Here is a 25,665-nt window from a genome sequence, read left to right as displayed (position 1 = left end):
CCCCAGTAAGACAAGAATTTGCATAATCTCTGCTGGGAATATAAATGATAAATAGTTTTGAAAGCACTTTGACAGTAACTATTGAGAAATTTAGCAGAATTCATACCTTTTGGTCAAATAATTCTACCTCTAGGAATCTATCCTAAAGAAATCTGAAAAATAAATTATGTAAATTAAAAAGACTATGAAAATAAAATTAGGTAAAAAAGACTTTATAAGAGCACTGTTTAAACTAGGTAAAGATTAGGGGAGATTAAGTGCCTACTAATAATAGAATAGATAAAAATAGACAAAAGATTTATAATGCATGTGTATGATGAAATATTAATCAAGCATGAAAAATCTTTAATAACGTGAGAATACTCATATTGCAGTATTCACTGAAAAATGTATGTGAAATGGAATGTGCTCATCCCCTCATTAAAATTATTTATTGAGTAAATATGCCTAGTATTTTGTACACATTGTGTTAAATTCATGTAATGATCCCTATTTTGTTGCGTATGGTTATAACTCAAATTACCCTTGAGTGTTCTGAACCTTGAGATTTTTATAATTTTTATTTACTGCCCTGTACTTCTCTGTATTTTTCATTTCCCCCCATGTATGTGTAAAGCAATAAATGAACCGCTATGAAATCTCATTTCTTCCAGTACTTTCACTGGAGTTCTGCCCAAAGATTAAGCTGCCTCAAGGCCCTCAGTGAGGTAAGATATCTGGTTATCACAATCATCTCCCAGTTTTATTACTAGTTAATGGGATGTGGGAGTGGTGGGTAGTTAGAAACAAACAACAAGAGCAGCTGGCATTTTAGGATGTAGTGAAAATCGCAAGGTTTGCCTAAGGAGAGCTTTTTAAAGAGGACAGTGTGGCTTGCTGCTGAGATTCGGCAAAGCTGGGTGTGTGTCGAGCTCCAGAGAGCCTGGCTGCTTAGCAACTGCCACATAAAGTCATCTTTCTCTCCTTTAAAAAAAATGCCAGGCTATGCATGACTGAAATGAAGATGTTCTAGTTCGCCGGAGCTCGGAGAGCAATTACTCGTGGCTGTCTCTGGCATTTGTGCCAGACACATCAGAAAATAACATGAAGATGCTGTGCACACCCCGTGTCCTCATCTCCAACGTGCGGCAAGGAGTGTGCCGAAAGGAGCAGCTGCTCTCCCAAGGCCTCACGTCCTCTCCTCTTCATAGACAGAAGAGCAGTTCTGGACTTGGTGGACCTGGAGAAACCTTTCATTTTGACGGCTAAGAGCGGGGTAAGAGGGGCAGAGTGGAGGGTAGAATGAGACATTTGGGTTTACTGAAAGATCCTCCATTTCAAGGTCATTTTTCTGCTTGCCTCAAGAACAGCACCCTAGAGAAACTTTTTTTTTTTTTTTTTTTTTTTTGCCAAGACAGAGTTTTGCTCTTGTTGCCCAGTCTGGAGTGCAGTGGCTCAGTCTCGGCTCACTGCAATCTCCACCTCCTGGGTTTCTGTGATTCTCCTGCCTCAGCCTCCTGAGTAGCTGGGATTACAGATGCATGCCACCACGCACAGCTAATTTTTTTTTTTTTGAGACAGAGTTTCGCTCTTGTTACCCAGGCTGGAGTGCAATGGCACGATCTCGGCTCACCGCAGCCTCCGCCTCCTGGGTTCAGGCAATTCTCCTGCGTCAGCCTCCCAAGTAGCTGGGATTACAGGCACGCGCCACCATGCCCAGCTAATTTTTTGTATTTTTAGTAGAGATGGGGTTTCACCATGTTGGCTGGGCTTGTCTCGAACTCCTCACCTCAGGTGATCCACCTGCTTCGGCCTCTCAAAGTGCTGGGATTACAGGTGTGAGCCACCACACCCAGCCTAGAGAAGCTTTCTAAAAGCCAGATTAAAAGGCCTTTTGTTCTGTAGTCACTCCATCCCTCCTGTGTTTGCCTTACAGAAATTAACAAGACCTGAAAGCCTTGCCATTCTTCAGATTCTGCATACCTGCTGTGTGCATAGCCACCCATGTCATGTTTTGAAGCATCTGAAATAACCTTGATTAACTTTTCTCCAAAGAATGATGCACTTCCTTCATTGTCACTTAGAGCTCCAAGACCCCTAGGAGTTACCTCTGGCAGCTCTACTCTTACTCCTTTCTTCTTCAGGACAGCGTGTAGGTCATGATGCCATCTTTTCTAGCTCCCATCAAAGTAGCCATATAGAGTAGGGTGCCTAGAAACAGCAACGGTGAGGTCATAGGGATCAGGGGGAGGAAATGGTCCATGTGACAAAATGACTCTCTTCTTTCCCTGTGAAAAGTGTGAAAAATAAGCCATTAATGGTTTTGTATGTATGCCTGCACTACTTTTATTTGTAGAATTATGATTAATTTTAGCAAGTGACTATTATTTATAAGAGCACTAGTCTATCAGGGTATTTAAAAAGGAATATGACATTCTGTTCTTCAAAATGCTTACTGGTTAATGGGAGAGGCAGATGTATAGTAAACAAATTATACAAAGCACAAAGAAAAAAGGGGTGAAGGGACAGTGTTTCATGGAAGCAGTAGCCTGGGGAGAATAACCTCAGAGTCTCAGGCAGCCCTGATGTCATGGTGCAGAGGAGTGCTGGGGAATAGCTAAATAAAAAATCCCCCTGGATCTAGAGACAGAAGGAAGGGTCACTTGGAGGGCAGAGAATCTGAAAATAAGAAGAAAGATTCTTCAGGGACCAGATACGGATGGTACTAACATGATGATAGAATTCTAATAGGTGAAGCCTGAGAAATCCACAGGAGGGCAAGAAACCCTGCAGAGTGGAGGAGATTTTAGGGATCAAAGAAGCAGATGCCTTCCTTAACTAGAATAACCAAAAGGACTAGCCTGCAGAGTAGGAAGGGGAGGAAGGGACCACATTGGGAGGCTGATTAGGAAGTAGACTCTAGAAATAGCAGAGACCAAGGCCTAAGTGAGAACACTAACATTTATTATGCTATTTCTGTGTACCAGTCCCTGTATAATTGTCAAGGACAGTGAAAGGTCTGCAATTTTACCCTGCTCGCAAGCCTGACAAGTGAGTTTGTCAGTTTCGAGGATGTTGGTAGAGGCCATGAAGCTTCTAAGTTAGAGATGAAGGACTTCACAATCACGGCACAGCAAGTGGCATGAACATCAGCATATGTGCATCAGTTCCTCTTGCTCAAGTCCTTTGGGGATAATCCTGATAGGACCTGATGAATGTCTGCACACATAGTTGGTTTCATTTCAGGAGATGAACCTGGAGATAAGGAACTCCATATCTTTTATAATGAGCAGTCATCATGCTTGTACTTTGCTATGGCAGGAGACACTTGTGCAAGACTGTTTGCTGTACACATTCCCTTGATAGTCCAGAACAGAGAGTATTAATAGTCAATACCTCTACTTGCAAGATGTGCAGATTTGCAACAGACCCATAGAGAATTGCCTCCCAACAGCTATGTGCTTACTGCTTACAAGCATATCTGAAGACTGTCCTTTAAAATGTCCTGAAAGAGCCATGGTCTTCAATGAACAAGGCACTATTGCTCTATTTTGAGCATCCTTGCAAAACAGAAGCTGAGAATTTTAAAAAAGAGTTTAACGTTCAAAAATTCTAGAATGTTTTCAATTTCCCCATGTTTCTTAATTTTGCTGCATCTTGTCTGCTTGTCTAGGGGATGAGTAGGAACACCTAGATAAAGAGGTTTCAGCAAGCCAGGAGAGAAACGAAAAGACAGCTGGGGTCTTCTACCAGCATCTATGCAATAGACTGGGGTAATCAGTCCTTCAGCAAGGCATAGGCTTTGCTGTGTCTCCAGTCTCTTTATGATGAACTCATCACCCCTGAGTCTGCATGACTGAGCAGCCTCTCTGTCACTGTTCAGGGCCTGCCTCCCTCCAGCATTGGGAAAGAAGACAAGTGCTTGTACCCAGAGATTCAGCCTCAGGCTACAGCCACATGTGGATACTGTCTAGGCAGGCCATTTCCTGGATCTTATACAACAATGTGCTTAAGAAAGAATTAAATCTATTCAGAACTTACAGTGCTAATCTTGTGCCACTTTAGCATTAATTAAAATCTCTCTTACACTCAAGATTTCTAGAAAGATTCATTTGATCCGTAATATTCAATCTTAGCCCATTCAGAAGAGCTGAGGTTGCTGTGGATTTCCAAAGCATTGCACTCCAATATTCACTTCCTGTTTGTGGCAGTCGCTTATCAATTCTTACAAACAAATTGCTCTGCTCTGCTAAGATTCCAGCTCCTTCCTTTTTTCAAATCTCTTTTTAAAAATGTGGTGCTTCAGACATTTTATTATCCACAGGGCTTTAGGCCAGGAATTGATTTCATTTGGGAAAGTGGCCGGCTATGAAGTTGTACACTCCTGGATTATTAGTAGTTGGTTCTTAGAAAAGAAAAATTGGTTAGAGAAAACTGAAAACTACCAATGTCACTTACGATTTGCCACTTTTCAATTTCAAGATATAATTGAGTATTTTTCTAAATTCTGAAACCTAGCACTTCCAGAGAAATTCTCATCAGTGATGAAGACTATAGAGTAATAATTAAGTTTAAACAACGTTGTGTACTATATGTAGTCCCTAAAGGGGAGGGAAAAGGAAAAACCACTTCAGAAAGTTTTCCTAGACTTTCCTTAGATAACACCTGGAAATTCATGTGGAACTTCTTATTTGGTACAGGATTAAGTAAGAATGTAATATTGAAACTCACCACACATTAAAATTTATGATGCCCTTAAGAGACACGCAGCATTGATTCATTGTTTTTCTACAGAATCTTGGTAAAAATTTCCTGACTATCTTCCAGCCTTAACCAATAACGACTTTCCATGAGTAGACATCCTTGGTAATGGCGTTTGGCAATTTTCTTAGAAGGTACTGCTCTCAGGGTTAGACAAGCTGGTGGTTCTTATTGAAGAACTCAGTGTTTGAATTACTATTATCATTGAGGTTTACAAGGCAGGATTACATTCATCCCCCAAAATGGGTGTGGACCATGGGTCACAGTGCAGCTTAGGCAAAGAAGTATAAATCGCTTGGCCCAAGGCAAGTGCTAATGGGGACAAAGAAGTATAAATCGCTTGGTCCAAGTGCTATTAAATAATTAGAATGAGAGCGCGCACACACACACACATGCACACACGTAATATATACTCTACTTCATATGCACAGGACAGTGTAATTTGTAAATATGTACTTTGCCCCATTACTGAGGTAAGTATGGCATAATAAGTAACAGCTTAAACTTTAGAGAGAGAGAGAGAGAGAAAGAGAGAGATTTGAGTTCAAAACATGGTTATTTACTTGATAGCTAATAATTTAACTTCTTTGTACCGTAAGATTAAGAAGGAAAAATAAGAGAACATATCTTCTAGGTCTCATGAGAAATAAAAGAAAATAATACATATAAGATGGTTAGCATAGTATCTGGCACTCAGTGTCTGGTATTGGCATTCATTAAATGCTGGCTCTCATAATTATTAATACTGGAATTATATGCAGCAGTCTTAAAATGGGTTAGTATTATTAACCATCAAACATACTCAGCAGCAAAGTTTGAGAGTGGGAAACTCAGAACAAAGACTGGTCTTGCCTATAAATCTACCAGGAAATTCTAAGTGCTACATTTCAGAATTATTGACTTAGTAAAATATTTAGGGTAGAAAATTAGATAAAGAGATTAAAAACAAGAACAATTTTGAAAAAAAAACTCATTTATCAATTTATTCATATTCGTATTCAATCGTTTTTGAGGACCTAGTGCCCACCATGAAAAGTACGTGTGCTTGAAGATATTAAAGAAACATCAGCTCTCATCTGTGTTCCCCCTTCAAGCCTTCATGAAAGGAGAAGCATATAGTTAATATTTGTTTATTTAAAATTAATGGAAATATAAATATTGAGTTACTTTCACTTTTTTCCTAACTATGGTAAATTCAGATCTTGGTAAATAGAAATAGTCTTTAAAATTTCAAACATATCTAGTTGATGAACTGCCCATGCAAAAATGCCTGTTACTGCCTATTTTACAGTAGACTGATTAATCAAACCAAAATGCAATACTCACATTACCCATGGACTAATAAACTAAGTCATTTATTCTTAAGAATAATAAATAAAATACTTTATTCATAAGATCCTAATTTATAAGTTATCTTCACTCAGAAATACAACCCTAAGATTTATACTTCTACCTAGCTTCAGTTTGAATAGATGTACAATCATTTAAACAAAAGCAGTTAAACTAAAAAGGAAAGCATTCAAAATGATCTAGAAAATAGAAACTTTTCCTCTTTCTAGATCTCTATAAGAAGGCTCACTTGAAGGTAAAATCAGCACCACCGTTTTTCACTCTTTTTTTTTTTTGAGACTGAGTTTCGCTCTTGTTACCCAGGCTGGAGTGCAATGGCACGATCTCGGCTCACCGCAACCTCCGCCTCCTGGGTTCAGGCAATTTTCCTGCCTCAGCCTCCTGAGCAGCTGGGATTACAGGCACACGCCACCATGCCCAGCTAATTTTTTATATCTTTAGCAGAGACGGGGTTTCACCATGTTGACCAGGATGGTCTCGATCTCTTGACCTCGTGATCCACCCGCCTCGGCCTCCCAAAGTGCTGGGATTACAGGTTTGAGCCACCGCACCAGGCCCACTCTTTCTTTCCAAAGCAGTGGTGGGGCTAAAATTCAATGGACAAGGATGACAAAGACACCTCCTTGAGGGCTAAATGCATTCCATTACAGTGCAACTGAAATAGAATGGTCCAAAATCCCCTGGGTGGGAAGTAATTTGAAGGAGCTTTATATGGGTTTATTGGAGTAAAGGGAGGAACAGAAGATTTCCCTCTTGAACTTGGCCCATAAATTCATTTCCAATATAGGACACCTGCCTGGATACCGAGACAAAAGAAAGAAGCCTGGGCCGGCTGCCTCATTTTCAGGTGGGAGAAAGAGACCTGAAGGACATAAACTTCCAAGAACACGCCAGTATCTTTTCTACTAGTCTTCTCTTTTGAGAAAGTTGGACCTTAATTTCCATCAAAGGAAAGTGTATTAAAACGTTTGAGTTAGGCTGGCCCGGAGAGAAGATTGGCATTGTGAGCAGTAAGGTCAACTCTATCTTAACCTATCTAGAGGAAAAATCGGTTCAGGATTACGTCAACAGGATGAAGTGATTATCATCCTGGGATCTGGATCCTATGGAGGGGAAACGTGGTCCACACTGGGTGCTTTGGACTCTGGATACCTGGGCCATTTAAGTTAAACATGGCTTCTGCCAGTGGGGATCTAATAATCCAAAAGATGCCCTGGTCTTCACAAGCTGCCCAAATGATGTAACTGGATTACCAAAATTTCAGGTACTCTTTCTGAAAGCTCAGATGCAACATCTGCTTCAGTTAATTTTGGTCCGGTGTGTGCACCTTCTTCTCCCAGGTTGAAGTTACACATGCTGAAGTCACACCACAGAAGTGAAGAGCAACAGAGCCCAGAAGAAAGATGTGGATGAAATTACTCACATTTAGGAAAACATAAACGGGGTTTCACCATGTTGACCAGGATGGTCTCGATCTCTTGACTAGTTTTACAAGAAGCTGAAGTAGGTACTAACCACATATTTTAGTTTTGTTATCAACAGCAATAATCTGATTTTTCAAAGGACACGTGAGTTCTCTTCATTCCTTCCCCTAGTGTTATCTTGTTTTCAACAGGTATCCAGTTACTCAGGGACACGGCTCAAGTTTTCATCTGCAGGGCAATTTCTCCTTTATATGTCTATTGTCTTTTCCCTCTACCTGTGAAGATTTGTTTTCATTTCTTTCTTAGAGTTCTGTCATTATTTTTAATTTAAGCTTTCTAATCTTTCAATCTTTGCATAATTTGGTTTCCAAGATGCATTCTTCCTCTAGAGAGTTTTGATATAATTTTTAAGTGTTTCTTTCAGTCTTCTTCATCAAATATAATATAGATTTGACTACGTTCTTCTTCAAGAGTTTATAAAGAAATATTTAGCTTGGGAATACGAATCAGTTTCTTCAGAGCCCTTTTTTGAATGATCACGTTAGTGATTTCCAAGTGGTCTCTCTCTGTCCAGCTCCCAGTGACCATTATCTATGCTAGATCTGCCTTGTTCAGTAGGCATTCAGTTTGGAGCTTGATCTGACGTTTCTTCTTATGGGGAATGTTGTGCACACCTTCTTTAGAATATTTAACTATTAATGTTTGTGCATTTCATTCATTTTTTCCTACTTCAGCTTCTTGTAGAAATAGTTTATGTTTTCCTAACTGTGAGAAATTTCATCCATATCTTTCTTCCAGGCTCTGTTGGTCTTCACTCTTGTGGTGTAACTTTCAAGCTGATTTTGGCCTCAGTCATGTGAGATTGGTTGGATCCTGATCCATCTTCTAGTCAGTGATCTTATGACATGAGCTCTCACCTTATGCTGTTTTGGACATTTAGAGTTTCCTTCCCTCAGTTCTTTTTCTAGCAAGTGTATTTTAAGCACAAAGACTAGGACCTCTTCAGTTTTCTATTTGCTTCCAGGCACAGCATTCTGGTAGCTTGGTCTCAGGGATGGTCTCCATCAAAGGTGAGGCTTCATGGCCATCAGCCATGTGGCCCCAGTGGCTGTCACAGTGTGGCCTCAGGTTGCCAGCGCTCTGCTGGCCATGACATACTACAGGTTACTTTCGGAGTGTTCTATCCACACCATAAGCCAAATCCAAGTAATCTGGCGTAGCAGCCAAGGATCGGCAGGAATGACAAAACGGCTGTCCCACCGTTTTTATTGTGGCACATCTAGAATTAGATTAAATTTGAATGGTTACCCAGGGAAGTAATGAGGATGTAAAACTGCCTTAAGTGAGTGCCTCTCCCTGGTTTTCACAAGAGATGGGGTTCACATTTTCTTATATCCGTGACTGTTCTAGTATTTCTGGCCACAAGCAAGCTCCTCTAAAGGATTCACCTGCTACATCTTGGGTCAAGGCCCCTTCTTCCCTGTATTGAATCACTTGTTCTACAGTCTTAGAGACGTAATCCTGCCTGCAAATGTACCAGAAATCTTCATACCCATGGCAGCAACCACCCCAGTTTATTTCTTGTCATTGTACGAGTGTGTCTGTGTTTGTGTGTGTGTCTGAGAGAGAGAGAGAGAGAGAGAGAGAGAGAGAGAGGAGAGAGTGCATGAGCCGGGATTTGGATCTAAGTATTTCTGATTTCAAAACCTGTTCTAAAAACAGAGTTATGGAACATTACATGAGGCAGCAAGATCAGTAGTCAATATAAGTTGAGCCAATAGCATTTCCAGAGAAGAGGGTCATTAGCATGGATATAAGCAATCAGAAGAGATTCATGGAGGAGCTTGGATTTGATCTAGGCCCCCAGCAATGACTACAATTTGGATTAAGTGAAAGGCTCTAGGTCAGCTCTCAGAGTCTATATCTGAGTTCTGTGTCTTCCACTTGACTAGCTATGTGATTTTGGATAAATTTCTTCACTCAGTTTTCTTACCTTGCTAATGAAGAAGCTTGATCCAGGATTTAAAGTCATCTCAGTCCCTAACATATATATTTGATGGTAGTAAAAGTGTTTGGTAAGTGCATAAATGCTGTATCATTGTAATTTCAACCCAAAATAACCATTTTGTGTTCTGTCCCAGTTAAGAGTTTACTGCAGGTAAAATGCTTGTTAAAATGTGAATTTATGGGCCGGGCACAGTGGCTCACGCCTGTAATCCCCGCACTTTGGGAGGCCGAGGCAGGCAGATCACGAGGTCAAGAGATCAAGACTATCCTGGCCAACATAGTGAAACCCTGTCTCTACTAAAACATAAAAAATTAGCTGGGTGTGGTGGCCCGTGTCTGTAGTCCTAGTTACTCGGGAGGCTGAGGCAGGAGAATTGCTTGAACCCAGGAGGCGGAGGTTGCAGTGAGCCAAGATGGCGCCACTGCACTCCAGCCTGGTGCCTGGCGACAAAACGAGACTCTGTCTCAAAAAAAAAAAAAATGTGAATTTATTTGGTGACAATGTGTTTCATTACCTGTTCAATTTAATAAGAATTTATTGAGTACTTTTTGTATGCCAGGATTAGGTATGGGCCTATAGAGATGAATGAGACAGAGTTCATAAAGAAACTCACTATTTAGGAAGTGAAATACCAATAACGGAAATTATGCAGTTATATTCAGAATATAGATGAGGGAGACATTAAGAATCAGGGAGCAGAGGACAGGGAAGCCTACCCAGAGGTCATGATTCTGAGTGGAGTTTTGAGAAATTATAAGAAACTCCCCAAATAGACAAGAGGCAAAGAAAAGGACATACACAAAGACACCAGGTCATGGACGGTCTTTGGAGGGCAGAAGTCTCCAAGCAGCATGATGCCGTGAGTGAGTGTGCAAAGTGTCAAGTGTGACAGTACGGAAGGCTGCTGGCCGGGTGGCCAGTCGGGAAGGACTGTGAAAAATGAAGCAAGAGGGGGTTAGGTATAAAATTTCAATGGCCTTTGTATAAGGATGTAGCAAAAATGCAAATTTAGGAGGCATTATGAGTCTAAGATAGGAAAATGTAACATAGGAAATGTATTTGTTTGCCAGGGCTGCCATAACAAAGTACCATGGAGTGAGTGGCTTGAACAACAGAAATGTAGGCCGGGCGCGGTGGCTCAAGCCTGTAATCCCAGCACTTTGGGAGGCCGAGGCGGGTGGATCACGAGGTCAACAGATCGAGACCATCCTGGTCAACATGGTGAAACCCCGTCTCTACTAAAAATTACAAAAAATTAGCTGGGCATGGTGGCGCGTGCCTGTAGTCACAGCTACTCAGGAGGCTGAGGCAGGAGAATTGCCTGAACCCAGGGGGCGGAGGTTGCGGTGAGCCGAGATCGCGCCATTGCACTCCAGCCTGGGTAACAAGAGAGAAACTCGGTCTCAAAAACAAACAAACAGAAATGTATTTATGTATTTTCTCGCAGTTCTGGAGGCCAGCTGTCCAAGATCGAAGTGTTGGCAGGTTCGTCGGTTTGTTTCTTCTAAGACCTAGATGTATAGATGGCCATCTTCTCTCAGCATGTACATGGTCTTTCCTTTCTATGTCCTAATTTCCTCTTCTTTGTTTTTTTTTTTTTTTGAGACGGAGTTTCGCTCTTGTTACCCAGGCTGGAGTGCAATGGCGTGATCTCAGCTCACTGCAACCTCCGCCTCCCGGGTTCAGGCAATTCTCCTGCCTCAGCCTCCCGAGTAGCTGGGACTACAGGCTCACGCCACCTTGCCCAGCTAATTTTTTGTATTTTTTGGTAGAGAAGGGGTTTCATCATGTTGACCAGGATGGTCTTGATCTCTTGACCTCGTGATCCACCCGCCTCAGCCTCCCAAAGTGCTGGGATTATAGGTGTGAGCCACCGCGCCCGGCCAACTTCCTCTGCTTTTAAGAACATCACTCCTCTTGGATTAAGGCCTACTCTAACCTCATTCTAACTTAATTGCCCTTCTAAAGACTGTGTCTCCAAATACAGACACATTTTGAGGTTTGGGGGTTAGGACTTCAACATATGAATTTTGGGGAGATACAATTCAGCCTGTAGTTGGGAGTCATTCATTCAGACTTAGTTGAATCTACTACAATCTGGACTAACCCTTACAATCTGGAAGCATATTAATTATATTGTCTGGTCATAGGCACTTACCTTCTACCTTCTTTCAAAGATGCTTTCACTCATCCTTTATTGAAAAGTCTTCCTTAATTAAGCAAAAGCCAAATGACTATTTTCCCTCAACTCTAATTTCCGGACCCAGACCACAGATATTATGGCAGGCATGGGATTTAAAGAATTGTCCAAATCACCCTGTCTTTCAAGGCCCAACTGAAACACAGCTTCCTTTGTATGCCTACCCAGATTTTACCTGGCTGGAGGACAATTTTCCCTTCTCTGAACGATGACACTTCACTCATGTTTTTCACAGAGTTTAACTTATTTTGGTTTCTGTGTTTCCATAGCTCTCAAAGAAGCTTAAAAGCATCTCTACCTTGTGTCTTTCACCTCTTTGAGGGTAGATTTTTAAGTTTTGTTTCATGTTACCTGACATATAGCATACATTCAGCATATGACGGCAAAATAATTGATGTAGTGTATGACTAAATTCTTTATGGAATTTTGGATTTTTGACCACTTGAGATGCCCTTTCTATGCTCATTGCTCTGTCTCTTCTTCTGTAAAGTCCAAACAACCTTGTACTTACTGGAGCATTAGCTACTGGGGAAGAAATGATGGTGCTCATATTAAGTATTGAGCATGGAGCTACAGACCCCGAGAAAATGATAGAAGAGACCTTCAGGGAACCTATTCATGAAGGAGGTTGTGGCCAATTCAGACAGAAGGAAGGAAGGTAGACGGAGCACAATTTTACAGGGCTTTCACCAAATCCCAATACTTTTCTATAGCTATCACACAGAATTCTGTTCTTTGACCAAAAAAAAAAAAAAAAAAAGCTTAAAAGAAACACAAAACACTGCACCCTTGCTGTTTCTTCTGAGTCACAGTGATTTTTAATCTTCAGGTTGAGAACTCTTGTAAGGGATGGAGTATGGAAAAAAAATTCCTGCAAAACCTTCCATGATCGATATACTTACCAAGTAATACTGTTTACACTTCGGACTAAGCAGAAAAGAGAGGCCTCACATGTATAAGCACTGCCATTTTTCAATGGGCAAACAAATATACTATTAGGATTAATAGAATTAAAATGCCTCTTAAAAACTCTCACTAAATTATTTTTTTCAACTGCTTGATATTGACAGTATTCTGGAGAGTTTTTAAAATATGTGAAATTAATAAGGTCATCTTACATGAAAAGTTTGGAAGTCAAGAACTCTTATATAAATGCTTATTCCACATTCAAATATTGAAATTTCTGCTCCAAGAATTAAAATCAGCAGCTAATGAGACATTTAAGGCTTTGTTTCCATCTCTTTGATGCAGTTTTGACTACAGTTTTTTTCAGTGCAATTCCTTAGGATGGTTCTAGGATAGGGCTGGGAGCCAGTGGTTTGTTTATTTTTCAGCCAGCAGGGAGAAACTCCAGGATTCCTCTACAGGACACATGAGGACTCGAGCAGAGTGCAGACAAAACAGGATATTACTTTCTGATTCAGTTACATTAGAGAATTTCCCAAAGGGCTCTCATGTTGCTTCTTCTAAATAATCTGCATGGCAAAATGGCCCCAGACCTGCCCTGTGACCCCTCTGGATATTAGCATGAATAGGCATTGCCAGAAAGAAGTGATTCACTGAGTAGAAGTATTTAACAAAGAATAAAGAAGGTGCTGGAAGAAGCAGTGATGAAAGCACGTGTATATAAAAGGTATTCTGAGCATGGCTTTGAGAGAAAATGTATGTTTGTAGATACTTAGAAAGACGCAAACCTATCTTCCGAAGTGGGAGGAATGTTATCAACTTGAGATAGAGGGATGTGAATTACACTTGGGTTTCAAATGCATTGTCAGTATGTTTGGCATCATCTTTACCTTTTTCATTATGTGGACTTGGACTAATATCTATGCAAACTTTGAGTTCCCTAAACATGTCTTATAGAAGATTTGAGTTAGGGTGGTAGGGACTATCTAGGCTAGTTCACACCAGCTTCACTTTTCAGTAGTCTAGACAGGGCAGTGGCTAGCATGGGCTCCATCCTTCTTTCTCCTCCTTTTCATGATCCTTGACTCTTTACTTCTATCTAAGCCTGTCGTAAGGAAGGACTGTAGAGAAGCTAGGTAAAACTTAGATGCACTTCTATACACTAAAAATAAACTATTTGGAAAAGAAATTAAGAAAACCATCCCATTTACAATGCCATAAAAAGAATAAAATACTTAGGAATAAATTTAATCAAGGAGATAAAAGATCTGTACACTGAAAACTATAAGATATTTAAAAAAACAAATAGAAGATGACACAAATATATGGAAATATATCCCATGTTCATGGACTGAAAGAATTAATATTGTTAAAATGTCATATAACCTAAACAATCTACAGAATCAATGCAATCCTATCAAAATTCCAATGGCATTTTTCACAGAAATTGAAAAACATGTCCTAAAATGTGTATGTAATCTCAAAAGACCATTAAAGCAACATTGAGAGAGAAGAATAAAGCTGGAGGCATCCGATTTCCTGATTTCAAACAATATTATTCAAAACGACAGTAATCAAAACAGTGTGATACTGGCATAAAAATAGGCACGTAGACAAATGGAATGAAAAGGAGACCATACATGTAAATCCATGTGTATATGGTCAACTCGTTTTTGACAAGGGTGCCAAGAATATACAGTGGGGAAATAAAAGTCTCCTCATTAAATGATGTTGGGAAAACTGGATAGCGACATGCAAAAGAATGAAATTGGACTCTTGCCTTACACCACCTACAAAAAATAACTCAAAATGCATTAAAGACTTAACTGTAAGATCTGAAACTGTAAAACTCCTAGGAGAAATCACGAATCATCAGAGAAATGCTAATCAAAACCGCAGTGACATATCACCTCACACACGTTAGGATGACTATCATAAAAAAGACTGGCGATATCAGTTGTTGGGGAGGGTGTGGAGAAAAGTGAACCCTGACATACTCTTGGTGGGAATGTAAATTGATACAGCCATTATGAAAAACATTGTGATGGAACCTCACAAAATTAAAAAGATAACCACCATATCCATCAATCCCACTTCTGGGTATATACCCAGAGAGAATGAAATCAGGATTTCAAAGAGATATCTGTATTCTTATGCTTATTGTAGCATTATTCACAATAGCCAAGCTAAGGAACCACCTGTGTGTCCATAAATGGATGAATAGCACATAAATGGATGAATAGGTTTTAAAATATTATTAAATATACATGTATATATAACCCACATATACATGTATTCTACATATAATATTCCATTGTGTATATCTACATTGACACACATACACAATGGAATATTAGGCAACCATATAAAGAAGGAAAGACTACTATTTATGAAAACATGGATGAACTCAAAGGAAAATAAGTAAAATAAGCCAGACACAGAAAGGAAAATACTGTATGATCCACTTATAAGTGGAATCTAAAAAAAATCAAACTCATAGTATCAAAGAATGAAATGGCAATTACTAGGGGACTGGGGTAGAGAAAACATATAGATGTTGATCAAAGGGTACAAGCTTTCAGGTTTGAGATGAATAAGTTCTTGGGATCTGAGGTACAGCTAGGTGGTGATGGACATGTTGATTAATTTGATTGTGATAATCATTCCACTACTTATATATACATTTATATTAAATCATCATATTGCATACTTTAAATATATGCAATCTTCACTTGTCAATTAAATATTTTAAAATAAAAAATAATTCTGATGCATTCCCAGTGGCTGTAGGACAGAGTTCAGAGTCCCTCCGGCCCCACACTAAGTTGATAGCCCCTTCTCTCATCCCACAGGCAACTAAGGCAGCAATCACATCATAATTCCCCTTGTTCACTGAACTTCCTTGGCTTGATCACACAACTCAATATCCAAAACCAAATAAAACAGTCCCCCCTTTCCTGTGGTTTTTCTTTCCAGGGTTTGAGGTTTCAGTTACTTGCAGTCAACTGTGGTCTGAAAATAAGTGAGTATGATATAATAAGAAGTTTTGAGAGAGAAAGAGAGACCACATTCATTTAATCTTTATTAGAGTATACTGTTATAACTGTTCTATTTTATTATTAGTTATTAATCTTTTATTACACTTAATTTATAAATTATAACTTTATCATAGGCATATATGTATAGAAAAAAGATACTACAGTACATATAAGGTTTGGTACTGATGACATCCATGGTTTCATGCATTCACTAGTTGTCTTGGAATATATCCTCCTTAGATAAGTTGGGGGGGGCTACTGTAATCTGATTAAAAAATGGGTGCATATGTGGAGAAAAGAGAACCCTCATATACTGTTGGTGAGCATTTACTTTGCTACAGTCTTTGAAGGTACAGTTTTGTCTGAAATGCCCTTCTCTACTTGACAATTTTCTTATTCTTAAAGGGCTCCTCAAGTGAAACATTTTTGTGACAGTGTCTCTGACTCCTTATACAGATAAATGCTCAGCACACAGCAGACATTCAATAAATTCTAAGTATTACTATTGTTAGGCAATTGTCCTTCCCACCTCTGGAGTCCCACAGCTCTTGTCTATATCAGCCAGAGCATCTAAACACTGGTATTATTGCCATTGTTTGCATATCTTACTCCCTCAATAGCTTGTTTTGTACATTAGCAACCAGAACAGAACCCGCACAAAATTTGTTAAATAAATTACGTTCCAATTCAGATGCCTGGAAGTGCCATTGAGTAACACAGTAAGTCAAGAAGACAAGTTATAATAAAACAGGGAAGGATGGTTACTGGAGAATGGAGTTGCTGCCATCCCCTAAAGGGGACTGCATCTACTCTAACCTGGTCAATTGCTATGATGCAGGATTATTTAGATTTAAAAAAGAAAAGAAGCTGTAAACCTGAATTTTTATGTGAACTCTCTGAATTTTTAAATCTTGGCAACTAACGTGAATTTCCAAAACCACTATGTGGGATAAGCGAAACATGTCTGAGGGCTGCTAGTTTTCATCTTGTTTAGAGACTGGAGGTGGCAAACGAACATTGACTGGCCTCCTGAGGACACCCCACTTCTTCCATAGTCCAGATGGCCCTGCAAGGCTTTCTGCTGACATCAGGAAAGGGGTGCTTTCCTTTTCACTCTCCAGAGGACACTGCAGTCTTCCATTTCCAGTGTCTCCATGGGTTTTCAAAGTGCTGACAAGCTGCTCCTCCACAGAATCTCCTGCCTGTGGCAGGGACTGGCTGTCAATGCTGTTCAGAATTGGGCTTGGCATCCCTTGAGCAGGCATGTCTGTCTTGGGGTCTGGACAATACAATTTCTAAGTAGGAAGAAGGGACAGATGTGCCTCAGTTAGAAGGGAAAGGAGTGTCCCCTACCTCATCTCCATATAGGGATGGGGGCTTGGTTGGTAATCAAGGGAATTGGATTTTGGTTCTGACAATATTTGAAATTGTCTGAGTAACTGTTTGCCTTTTATTTGTGTTTTCTTGGTTATTTTTCACAACAGCCCTGCACAAGCAGATATTTTTATTCCTATTCCCTTGATATGGATACAGAGCTTGGAGAGGGAATATGCCTATTATCACACAAGCAGAAAATGTAGAGCTGAGAGTTGAGCATTGGTGGTCTGTGTACCTTCCAGGACCTCCATCTTTTAATTCCTCTGTGGTATCCCTTGCAGCAGAGGTGGAGTTTAGCCTGGGAGGAGTGAAAGGTATTTCTTGTACTTTCTTCTCCTGTCTGGAAGGCTCAGGTAACTGTGCCAGGATGGGATAATTCTGCCCCAGTTTCCTAATTCCACAGTCCCAGCTCTAACAGGCAAGGAAGAGAGACTCCAACTTCCTATAATAAGATGCTTATTAGACTCTGTTCACCTCAGAATTTTCAAAATATGTTTGATTCCAGAGCCCTTTTTTGGAGCACTTACTTTATATCCCTGGTAACCCATGTTCTATGGAACACTTTTTGACAAATGTTCCATTTAACTGCAGCAGAAGATGACCTCTTTTGGGAGAATGAGGCTTAAGAATCTTCTGGGCCAAAGAGAGCGCTTAAGAATAACAAGGCTGACTCCCAAATTCTGGCAAGAAGGCTAAATTAGAGAGACTTTAGACTGTGAGAAGACTCAGAGAGGCAGCCAAATAACAGATTTGGCCTTTCTACAGATTATAAATAATGCTTTAGAAAGAGTGCTAATTAGGGAATGTTTAAGAAAGCACCTTGCTTGTGACAAGGCTTGCTAACTCCAGGAATGGCTTACCATGGGAAGACAGAAAGGGTAAAGCTGGGAAATACTGAAATTCACAGGATTTTGAACAGAATAGCATCCTTTTGGCAAGGCTCAGGTAGGGATGCTTCCAGAATCAAAAGGTTGATTATTTTGTTTCAAAATTCTTAAAATCACCCGTTTTAGCCATAATTTAAAAATCCACATTTAAAAAATGAGGACCAGAAAAGTCAAGGAACCACACATAAAGCAATGATTGGGGAGCTCAGCCATGCACCCTCATCTCAGAAGCTCGTTTTCTGCACGCCACCCTCTCCCGCTGAATCTTCCAAACAGATAAAAATGACCAGCGGTCGCACCAGGCGGCTTCTTGCTGCAGCCAAGCAAACACGGGACGTGAGATGACCACAAATGGTCAGCCCCTCCGGAGAGCATGCCTGATGAGAGTACTCACCCAAAGGAAGTAAACTACAACTGAGTTGGGGATTCCTAAATGTCACAGCAAGGCAGATTCCAACTTCTCTTGACTTCGTGAGATGCCATAATCAAAAATAAATATGCAAGCCTGGGCACTCACCCCTGGGTAAAGATTTCATGATCTGTTGGGCTGCGACAGGCCATGGGGGTAATTAGGCTCAACTTTCTGTCTTTGCATTGCCTTCTCAAGGGAAGGGTGTGGGGTAGGGTAATGGTTGGAAAGGGAAATGAGGATGCTAAGCCTTTAGTTCATGCCGAGCGGTGAAGGTAGGCATCCCCACCACTAGTGAGAGAGAGTCCCTCGCTCCAGGCTGTAGTCAGAAAGTCTCACTAGTTAGCACTGACAGGCGATGAGTCATCCCTCCAGCTTGAATGAGGCTCATTATTTAATATGAAGTGCCAGAGTGCCAGTTGGCATGGTTGGAAATAAATATATCCGAGTGCTGTCAGCACTGTCATCTCAACTCCTACTTCGAAGCATTTCAGATGCTTCCCCCCTCATTGTTGCTGGTAATAGGAGGCTTGGTGCAGATCTTTGAGAAAAGAGGTGGAGATAATAATGTCTATTCTGCAGGACTACAGGGTCTAGAGACATTGCATAAAGCAAAGTGGCCAGGAGCATACCTGGTGCAAAGTGGGCAAAGAATGGCCATGGTTACTCTGGAAGCAGCATGTTTGGGAACTTTGATGGGCTTGGGTTTGAATTGGGGTGTTGCCACTTACCCTGTGGATTTGGACACTTATTCTAGCTTCATTTTTCTCATCTGCTAAATGAGCAGAGTAATAATGCCTTACTATCTACCTTGAAAAGTTAACATCAAAGGTAATGCACATAAAGTGCCCAGCACAGTGTCTGTAAATCATAGGAGTCGAATGCTCATTATTACTCATCTAAATACTTGGATGTAACCTACATTCACTCTTACAGGCCAGATAGCACTATTCTAGTGGTCCTTCCTCTGTCCCACCTTGGCTATGTTTGCTAAGGTGGAGGGTCTAATGTGTGTGGAAAAGGAAAATAGTAACAGCTAACATTGACTAAGTGGTTACTATGTGCCACGTTTTATTTTAGCACTTTATGTATGCAAACTCATTTGATCTTTACAACAACCCTGCGAGGTTTTAAAGATGATAAAGCCGAGGTGTGGAGAAGAGCAACTGACTTCCCTGCCCATGTCACAAATCCACTGAGTGGCTGAGCCAAGACTCACACTCAGGCAGCCCTCACCAAAAGCTGTCCTGTTCCCTACTATGCCACGGACTCTTGCAAGACACAGATATAATCCCCTTTTTTTCCCTCAATTTGTTGAAGGGCATTTCATGGATATAATACCATATAGTCATAAATGTAAGCCTTTGAATAGACTTTACGAAATCGTTGGTTGATTCCTATGCTTTCCAATTTGCATGGGACTCTCAATTTTTCAGATGAGACAACTGAAGCCCAGAGACAGAAACCCCTAGGGTGTGGCGTGGCCCCAGTTTACTCTGCAGAAGCTCGGTGCTGTTCTTGTGACACTCACCTGAGCACTTCAAGAAATGGCTTCCAACTCATGTGTTTCAGGCCTGGGCCAACTCCCTAAATAATGGTGGGGTCAATCTACTCTTTCATTTGTGTACCTATGTGTGTTGTTAAAAAGACTTCACTATTTTATAGCAGTTTCAGGTTCACAGCAAAATTGGAAGGAAGGCACAGAGATTCCCCACATACCTCCTGCTCCCACACATGCACAGCCTCTCCTATTATCAACATCCCCAACCAAAGCAGTGCATTTATTGCAATTACTGCAATTGATGAACCTACATTGACACTCGTAACTACCCAAGCCTATAGTTTATATTAAGGTTCACTCTTGGTGTTATACATTCTATGGTTTTAGACAGATGTTTAATGATATGTATCCACTATTATAGTATCATTGAGAGTATTTTCACTGCCCTAAAAATCCCCTGAGCTCTGCCTGTTCATCCAGCTCTTTATACTAACCTCTGGCAAATGCTGATCTTTTTTAATGTCTCCACATAGTAAAAAAAAAAAAAAAAAAAAAAGTTTTATCCTTCCTAGAATGTCATATATTTGGAATCACACTATATGTAGCCTTTTCAGATTGGCTTCTTTTACTTAGTAATACGATTTTAGATTTCTCCATGTCTTTTCATGGCTAGATACTCATTTCTTTTCAGCATTGAATAGTATGACACTGTCTGGATGTACTATAATTTATTTATTCATTTGCCTATTGAAAGACATCTTGGTTACTTCCAGTTTTGGTAATTATAAATAAAGCTGCTATAAATTATCTGTGTGCAGGTTTTTGCACGAACTTAAGCTCTTAACTCCTTTGGGTAAATACCAAGGAGCATGATTGCTGAATCGTATGGTAAGAGTATGTTTAGTTTTGGAAGAAACCACCAAGCAATCTCCCACAGTGGCTGTACCATTTTTCATTCTTGCCAGCAATGAATGAAAGAGTTCCTGTTGCTCTACATCCTTGTCAGAACTGGGCATTGTCAGTGTTCTGGATTTTGGGCATTCTAGTAGGTGTGTGTGGTAACTCCTTGTTTTAATTTGCATTTCCCTGATAACTACAATGCTGAATATCTTTTCAAATGCTTATTTGCCACATGTATATCTTCTTTGGAGGGGTATTTGTTAAGGTCCTTGGCTCACTTTTTAATTGGGTTGTTTTCTTATTGTTGAGTTTTAAGAGTTTTTTCTGTATTTGGAATAAAAGTTTATTTGTCAGGTATGTTTCTTGCAATATTTTCTCCTAGGCTGTAGCTTGTCTTCTCATTCTCTTGACATGGTCTTTTGCAGAGCAGAAGTTTTTAATTTTAATAAAGTCTAGCTTATTATTTCTTTTATGCCTCATGCCATTTGTTATGTATCTAAAAACTCATCACATACCCAAGGTTACCTAGGTGACCTTGGTTTTCTCATATGTTGGAGTTTTATAGTTTTATGTTTTGCATTTAGGGCTATAATCCATTTTGAGTTAATTTTTGTGGCAGGTGTAAGGTCTTAATTTATTTTTGCTTGGAGGTGTTTTAAAAATTATTCTAATTTTGGGGAGACAAATTTGAAAAAAAGTGTTTCCCCACATATATTCATAGAGTTTCTTTTCCTTAATTCGAATTAAATTAGATATACAAAATTGGTTTCTTGGCTGATAAAACACAAGTCGCACAGTTATGACAAAATACTATAGCTAAACATCTGTCATTTGGACAAAGGACTCCTGGCTGTCACTTGCTCTAGTTGGATTGGTAACAATCAATAAGAGACCCACATTGAAAGGGTGAGTAGCAACAGGCCTGAAGCCTGTCTTACACGTTGAATTTATGGGTCCTCTACCAAATTCATTTACTGGGGATGCATATGGGAGCCAAGTGGTCTGATCACATGCGTGGATATTATCTTGCATTCCCACACTCACTCTGTGAGAAGCCACTTATTTCTTCCAAACTGCTCCAGCTGCCAAAAGAAACTGCCATAAGTAGTCACAAGGCTTTAGGGCATGAAATGGAGGGAAAATATTTTAGTTTGTTTTGAAAATGAAACGTGATAAATCACAAACTAATCAAAACCTCTGTCCGCCCCAACTTGGAGCCACTCTCTATCTGTAGCCTCTTGCTTAGTGCTTCTTCCTTATTAGACCAATATTTTCAGAGATTTATCTCCAATCTCAGAAACAAGCTAGAACACTAAACATGACAAATGCATTCCTAGAAAACCATATATCTAAGAGACTCTGCAATATACAGTTCCAAATATATTCATGATTACCTAGTGGAACTTCTTAATTTGTACTATGGGGCTGACTAGCTGGAGTATTCACCCTGCCTTTTTTTTTGTTTGTTTTTTTGAAATATTACCTTTTGAAAATCTACTCCATCTCAACTTTTTGCTAAGAAGCAGCTAAACTCTGTGGGTTCTTATGCAGGTAGGGAAGAGTATAGTGTGCTGGAGAGAGGGCAGGAGTTCAAGTTCCTCTGTGCTATAAACCAGCTGCATAACCTTAAATAAGAACTTAACTTTGCTGAGTTTCAGTATACTACTCTGTAGGAAGAAATTGGAAAAATAACACAGAGTCACAGGGGTCACCATGAATATGAAATGAGGAAAAATAAGAAGCATTTGATAAATTCACAATTGCTTAAATGTATGACTTTCAATTTGAGAAAAGCTAGAATGGCTGGATCTTCTCTTGTCTCCCAGCGATTCCCTTTCCCTGCTGCCATGACTTCCTGGCACTCCCATAGCACTTGAGGTTAAGGTGAGTAAGCCATGCAAATGTGTAATGCATGTTTCTAGAAACGGAGACTCATTCTGACAAAAATCCATCCGATTTATTTATTTGTTCCATTGCTTAGTAGTATGATGGTCATGAAACAGGTTATTAAATGGCCTCTTGCTGGTCTCTTTCAAAAGACCAAATACCCCTACATTCCAATATAGGGTGTTTAAACTATCTGTGCTCAAGGATCTTTCAACGACGGTGCTATAAAAGTCATTTTTGGTACTGTTAGGCCACCATAGACCAAGGCCATAGAAGATGTCTGTGTAGTAGGATGTCAAATATTGGTGTATTTCTCTTCCCTGTCCCCCATCCCACCTCTGGGGGTGGAAAAGGAGAGTGCTCTCATTTCTGCCTCTTCTTAAGCTAGGAGAAATAGGGGGACTCAAGAGAAAAATCAGGCACCTTTAATAATGCCTCATGGAATTGGGGGAGCATAATGACTAGAGTGAAAGTTGTGGCTCGATTTACCTAAGGTGGCCAATTCAAGAGAGAGGGGCTGCACTGGGAGTTTTTCCACTCTTGGTGGAGAGAGGATGAGGGCATGCTGCTCAGAAACCAGCTTTGGCTCACTCAGGCCAAAATGGGGAGCCTATTTATTTATTTATGACACAGAGTCTTGCTCTGTCACCCAGGCTAGTGCAATGATCATAGCTTAACTTACTGCAGTCTTGAACACCTGGGCTCAAGCAGTCCTCTCACTTCAGCCTCCTGAGTAGCTGGAACTATAGGTATGTGACATCATGCCCAGCTAATTTATTTTATTTTATTTTTTGTAGAGGTAGTGTCTCACTTTGTTTCCGGGCTGGTCTGGAACTCCTGGCTTCAAGTGATACTCCCACCTTGGCCTCCCAAAGTGCTGGGATAACAGGCATGAGCCACAGCACTTGGCCCTTGAGCCTTTTTAAATTCTACCCATGATTGCCTGAAAAGCCATGAGACCCAGTAGGGGTGGGTTGACAGACACTGAGGAAGGAGGAACTATAATGTCTGGCTGAGAAGAATCCATTACTTACCTGCTGTGAGCCTCAGTTTCCTTGTGAAGGCAGTTGCAATTTAGGGACCTCATTGGAATTATATCTGAGGAAGTCATGAAATGCTCTTATGGAGAAGTAGTTAGCAGGTCATTCTGTAGGGTACCACCTCCACGTTATGTCAATGAAGTCAGGCAAGAGCATGCTTCTCATCTCTTATACCTCCTACAGTGAAAACCCACATTCAGCCTCAACTTCGCAGGCCCAGAGGCAACCTGGGAAGAAGATGGAGACAGAGACCAGCAAGGCTCAGAAGGAGAGAAAAGTCAGCTGCCCCCTGCCTCTCTGTAGTTTCCTGGGTGAAGCAAACTGGAACTGAAAAGAGAAAAAGGTTTAAATTGGGTGAGAATATGGAGTTGTGTTAATTAAAATGACTGTTCTTGTGAATGAAAGTGACTTGAAGGCTTAGTACCCTAGAATGGTGAGAAAAGCTGTGTTATTTGTGTGTGTTTTTACTGTTCTTGCTTAAAATAAAAAAAAGTTTCCTGTTTAATTGCAACATTAGAAAGCATATTCTAAGCTCTTCAGAAGAGGTTGATACTTCCTTTGTGAGTTCTAGTACACAGTCAATTTTTGTAGCTAATTCATGTCTTTGAAAAATAAAACTATGTTCTTTATTTGTAAAGTACAGGATTCTATACATATTGATCAGATTAAATTTGTTAATTACACTGTTCACATTTATACATTCTTATAATTTTATTGTCTTCTTGTTCCTTCTGAGAAAAATATATTAAAATCATCAACAACTAATGCTTGTAGATTAATCAATTTCTCTTTATAAATATGTCAAGTTTTTATTCTTATGTAGTCTAAAGTGAGGTTGATAGGTACATATACATTTATATTTGTTATATCGTTATGGAGAGATTTCACGCTTATTATTGTATAATATTATTAGCAGTGGCAAATCCATATGGCTGTGCAGCAATCTGAATTTTTGCCTCCTGAGAAGAAAGAATTTGATAAAAGAACATTAAGGCAGAAGGAACAACCCAGGCAAGTTTTAGAGCAGGGGTGAACGTTTATTAAAAAGTTTTAGAGCAGGAATGAAAGGAGGTAAAGTATACTTGGAAGAGGGTCAAGTGGGTTACTTGAGAGATTCAAGTGCATGGCTTGCCCTTTGACTTGAGGCTTTAGACTTTGGCATGCTTCTGGGGTTGCATTACTTCTCTCCTGATTCTTCCCTTGGGGTGGGCTATCTGCATGCATAGTGCTCTGCCAGCCCTTGGAAGGGGCCACATGTGCAGTGTGTTTACAGAAGTTGCACTCATGCTCACTTGAGGCATTCTTCCCTTACTAGTTGAGTGTTCCTAGAGGAAGATCACATACCAGTTAAACTCTGCCATTTTGCCTCTTAGTGTGCATGCTTGAGCCCACTCGCCCAACCGAGATCATATCAGGAAGCTGCTGATCACCAATTTCAAATGTTTTCTACCTGTTTGGAGACTGCCTTCCTTGGCACTGGCTGTGACCAGTTATAATTTTAGACAGACAGTTTAACAACCTTCTGACCATAACTTGATGGTCACCTAACATTCCTGGTGGTGGGTGGGGCCCTCTCCTGCCTTGCTTATGTCTGCCTATCTACTGTAACAGTATCTCTCTTTAGTTAGATTAGATTATGTCTTGTTAATTAATGTTAATTTTGTTAATCCTATTGAGTTCTATTTTAAATTCTACTTTGCCTGATATTGAATATTATCACATCAGACCTTTTTGGTTAGTTTTGCCTTTGTTCTATCCCTTTGTTTTTAAACATTCTGTGTAACTGTTTTCAGTTCATTTATTTTGTAAACTGCCAAAAAATAAATATTTTAATTTTGTATCTAACATAGAAACCTCCATTTTAAAGCAGACTTCAAAACAAGGAAAATCATCAGGGAAGAAGAGGAGTATTATATTGACAAAGGGGTAATTTATTCAATAAGGCATAACAATTCTTAATGTGTATGTACCTAACAACACAGCATCAAAATATGTGAG

The 25,665-nt window shown here is 40.0% G+C and overlaps 1 long non-coding RNA gene across 1 annotated transcript; it reads left to right on the top strand.

The window, feature by feature from the left end:
- Nucleotides 1-865: 865 nt before the first annotated feature.
- Nucleotides 866-24,432, top strand: LOC144577957 (uncharacterized). The gene is made up of 2 exons (XR_013522800.1): nucleotides 866-1,255; nucleotides 23,851-24,432. It is a non-coding gene; the product is annotated as an uncharacterized LOC144577957 (long non-coding RNA).
- The last annotated feature ends 1,233 nt before the right edge of the window (nucleotides 24,433-25,665 follow it).

This window comes from Callithrix jacchus, chromosome 10, assembly GCF_049354715.1.
Source record: "Callithrix jacchus isolate 240 chromosome 10, calJac240_pri, whole genome shotgun sequence".
Lineage (NCBI taxonomy): Eukaryota > Metazoa > Chordata > Mammalia > Primates > Cebidae > Callithrix > Callithrix jacchus.
The sequence above is the reverse complement of the archived record's forward strand: the minus strand, read 5'-3'. Positions and strand labels throughout refer to the sequence as shown.